The sequence below is a fragment of the Acyrthosiphon pisum genome, chromosome A1 (genome assembly GCF_005508785.2).
Source record: "Acyrthosiphon pisum isolate AL4f chromosome A1, pea_aphid_22Mar2018_4r6ur, whole genome shotgun sequence".
Taxonomy (NCBI): domain Eukaryota; kingdom Metazoa; phylum Arthropoda; class Insecta; order Hemiptera; family Aphididae; genus Acyrthosiphon; species Acyrthosiphon pisum.
In genome coordinates, this window is record NC_042494.1 from 149,404,601 (window position 1) to 149,409,847 (window position 5,247).

Genomic DNA, 5,247 nt, shown 5'->3' on the forward strand with positions numbered 1-5,247 from the left:
TTTGTAAGTGAAAGTATATTTCAGTATGGCATATTCAAATTCCAATTTGGAATCATAATATATTATGTGTATGAATCATTGTATGTTCACTTTTTTTTATGAATTAAAAAGTTAGATCAAACTATATGTCTAAGAATGTTTGTTGTAAATATAGATAATCTTGGACTATCTATTTGTCAAATTAAAATACCAAAACAAACAAAACTCTTCAATAACTGACAAAAACATCCTAGTTGTTAGTAATATTTATATGTAGTGCTATGCCACTTGGTTTTACCTATAGCTAGGCATTTATTATCCAGTAGATACCAGTGAACCATACGCTAAGCATTTAAACAACAATTGTAGATGTATAAATGATTAAACTGAAATTAAAAATAAGTTTAAACTTAATGACATATTGTATCATTTATTTAACTGTAGAAACTACCAACTACCTAAACTTACCAACAAATTGTTCATAATAATATGTAGATACCAACCTACTCATCAAGTATCCAATTGACATGCAACTAACCAATTTAGGTACTTTATTAAGAAAAATATAATATTATGTATGTGGTAGATAAGAAAAAATACATACAAGAACTTTGTACTTGAACTTTATTTATAAAAAAGTGCATAATTAAAATTTAAAAACTTAAAATGTGAAATATTAAAAAGTAAAAGTTTATTAACATTAACGATTCAAGATCACGATTTAATCAAATCATTTAAAATATTTGGCACAATTAAATTATAAATTATTTCTTATAATCTTACAAGCTTAAAACAATAAATATTACCTAATAACCGTTTATTAAAACTCAACGTATTTTCATATGCTTCACGATAACCTGGTAATAGGTATACTTACATATTATCATGTAACCATGAACCATGATAATATTATAGATATTATCTGTAATTATGGTAATCGTGCACAGAACAAAATTAACAATACAAATAACAGCTGATCTATGATTAGCGACAAGACGTGATAGTCCAATAATCCAATTACTTATAATATGTATGTATAACAATTAACAATAGAAGTTATTGTCGGAAGTAGGTACACTGATAATCATTTATCACCATATCTTCGGTATCGAATTTATCACGTGTAACTTCTGGTCTTTATAAGCGATAAGTATATCAATAATATTGTGGTGGGCCACTGCCCACCACAACATTTTCCCCTGGCGGTCACACCGCCGCAGTTGGCAGCACCGCCCGGCACTGCGGCGTCCGTACAGGGTTGCCAGGTATGGCGATTTATCGCCAAAGTGGCTACTTTGTTTATGTGGCTGGCGCATAATTTTTTTTTTTGGCGGGTGGCGACAGGTATGGCGATTTTAGAATAGGATTTGGCTAAAATACGGCTACATTGGTTGCAATGCAGTGTTACCAGACTTATACGATTATTTAGCCATTTGTACGGGGATCCACGATTAAAGATAAGTGACACTATCAGTAAGTTGTAGTTGTTCTTATAACCACAGATGTACATATTATCTATGTTTGATAACCTGAATATTTATTATCTTTGGGTAAATCACGGTCACAATTTAAGATAATATACAGGTTGCCTAATTTAAGATATAAGGTTGTATGCATAATATGATAATATATTAATATTTCCCGCATAAATTTAAATAATATTATAATTATTATTTATTGTAAATAATCAAAGGTCCAAAATGCTATAGATTGACTGTAAAGCTTTGTTTTTTGAGTTATAAATTAATATAAAATTATCTGTAATGGTATTATATTTTCTATAATAATATAGAACCTATATGTATTATTAATATTGTATTGGAAATTCCAATTTGGAATTGCCAGTGATATTTATATTTTAAAGGTACATTTTATTTATCTGTAGAAGATAATTTGTATTAAGAGTGTTCATCACAGTATGTTCACATATTTATATTATTTCCAAGATATATTTTTTTATAAACATAATTCCAATAATCCAAATCTCGAAATTTGAAATTTGTCAGCTTACAAATTATAATGGGTAAAATTAAAAATAATAAGTTGCGCAAGTACAGGAAAGATTGGGAGCAGAATTCATGGGCAAAAGGTAATAAAACTCATATTATTATTGATCCATTATTATTCATTATATGATTCATTATTCAAATAAATTTAGGATGGTTGTCTGAAGCTGACCCACTAGCAAACGAAGTAAATGAAAGTTACTGTAAAGTTTGCAAATCGTACTTAAGGGCACACTTGACCGATTTAAAAAAACATAGCACTACCAAAGTGCATGTGGAAAATATGAAAATGATCAAGCCGTCTTCAAACCAGAGTAAATTAAATAATATAATAATTGTTACAAACGAACAAAAAAAGTTAGATTTAAAACTTGCTGTTTATGTAGCCACTCACAGTTCAATTAGGAGTATGGACCATTTGTGTGAAATACTCAAGTTAATAGGAAATAATTCTTTGTTAACTAATTTAAAGCTCCATCGTACAAAGTGTTCAAGTTTAATTAAAAACGTTTTAGGGCCTTCACTATTGGAAGATTTAGTTAAAGATTGTAATACTGGCCCATATTCACTCATTGTCGACGAATCAACTGATATTTCTGTTGTAAAATATTTATGCCTGTGTATAAAATATTTTAGTATTAAGGATAAATGTATAAAAATTGAATTCTTAGGATTAGTCGAAGTAGATAGCTGCACAGCTGACTTATTGTTTCAACATTTATGCAAATATATCAAAAATATAGGCCTTGATATTAACCAATTAATTGGAATTGGCACGGATGGAGCTAGCAATCTCTGTGGGAAAAATCATTCGTTGTTTGCTCTTCTGAAAAAAAATAATCCAAATTTACAAATCGTTCGATGTATTTGTCATTCGTTAAATAATGCAATTTCAAAAGCTAGTGATCAATTTCCTAGCCATATTAATTATATATGTCGTGAAGTTTATAATTGGTTCCACATTAGTCCACTCCGAAGAGCCGAGTACAAAAAAACATTTGACCTGATTAATTCTGGTACAAATAATAAAAAAATTCACAATTTTCATCAGTTATCAGCTACTCGTTGGTTAGCTCGTTCGAATGTTGTTAATAACATTGTAGAACATTGGTTGGAGTTGAAAACACATTTTTCACTAGTGGTAAAAAAAGAAAAGTGTTATGTTGCTAGAGTTTTTAATGAGATGTTGAATGATGATGTAAATTACTTATATTTGTTAATAATTAAACCAATTCTATATGAAGTCAATCATTTAAATATAACTTTCCAAAAAAGTTTTGTGGATATTGGAAGATCTTATGATGACATAAGTTCCTTATTTTTATTTCTTGCAAAAAAAATTATTAATGTTAATGTTATTTCAAAAGGCTTTAATTTCATGAGAGACCAAATTAATAATAACGATGTTTATAATTCTTCAGATAAATGTGACTATGGTCTAGATTACAATAGAGTATTAAAAACTTTAAATATTGATCCTAATGCTATTAAAACATTAGAATTCAAAGCATTTTCATTTATAAAGGCATTATTGTATGAACTAGACAAAAGACTACCTGACAATTTACAGTTTTTTCAAAAACTACAATTATTTTCACCCAAACAATGCCTCAATCAATTGCACCCTTCTTTTATACATTTACCATTTATTGACCAATTTTTAAATAAATCCATGTTCGGCACAGTTGAAACACAATGGGAAAAGCTGACAACAGTAAAATTTACTTATTATTTAAGCGAAGATGAATTATCAGATAGTTTAAAATTTTGGTCCAAACTGTATTCATTTAAAGATGCAGGTGGTACATATATTTTTAGAGAACTTTCTGAGTTTGTTCTTAAATTATTATGTTTACAATCAAGTAATGCAATTGTGGAAAGAGTGTTTTCCATATTAAATGGTGTTAAAACAAGATCAAGGAATAAAATTAATTTGGAAATGTTACAAAATTTATTAAGAATCCGGTATCATTTTAATTCCTTGAAAAAGTGTTGTACTTCTTTTGTTCCAACAAAATCAATGTACACTAAGTTCAATTATCAAACAATGTATCAAAAATCAAGCGAAACTGTTACATCAAATAATGACCATGCATGTATTAATGATGATGATGATGATTATGATGACCTGTTAAATGTATTAAATGAAATTTCATTACCAGATAATATGTAAGATTTTTAAATGTTTATTAAAAAAAAAAAGCAATTTTTATTATATTATTATTTTATATTCATCAAGTATTGACATATTGTACCTAAGCAATTATTAAAGCCAGTATTAAGTACTTACCTATTGTTCAAGTACCTAATTAAGTTTGTAAATGAATTATGTATTATATTAAAGAAATAATTAATAATTATTATATTAAATTATATTATAATGGTTATTATTTAATTGAGATGTTTTAATATTTTGGTTACCTATTTAAAGTTAATATAAATCGATGTCACAAATAATTATGGGATGGTTAGAAAAATAATATTGTGCATGACAAATTAAATTAAATTTAATTTGTCATGATATTGTGATTTGTATGCTTGTGGCTACTTTTATATGATAAAGTAGAAATTTGGCTATTAATCTGATAATGTGTGATTGGCGATAGTTGGCTATTTGATAAGAGTAATCTGGCTACACTAATCATCAAAAACCTGGCAACCCTGCGTCCGTAGCGACGACGAAGTGCCGGACGGCCGCCTCGTTCTAGTTTTTTCTCTACCGTCGACGTGTAGAGTCGAACGCTCCGTTCTTCCCCCCGTCGTACCGACCACGAATTCCCAACGCCGGCTTAAGCCACACGGTCCCGCTTCTTCCTGCTGCTCACGCTGACCCACTGGGTCACGGCATATCAGGAAAGCGCACGCGGCCTGTCGCCATCCGCCGACGTTTCGCGCTGCCTTGTCGTTTTAACTCTTTCGAGTCGTCCGCCGACGTGTGACCGGCCTCCGGCCTCCATTGTTTTATATTGACTGGCCTACGGCCCCTGTATAATATAATCGCTAAAGGTGTAAATAAATTTAATTCGTAATCCAACTCAATCCGAGTCGTTGTTCATTAATTAGCGTATCGTTGGCCGCAGTGATCTGCACGTGATTACTCACACGATTCGCTGCGCGCCACAATATCATGACCAGTGGCACTATTAGCGCGGGGGAGAACTGTGCAACATAATGGGGTATTTTGGGGCACAACTGAGGCTTAACTATCGTACTTACTGAATTGATTTGAATAGTATATTATTTTTTACGTTGGAGCACAAAA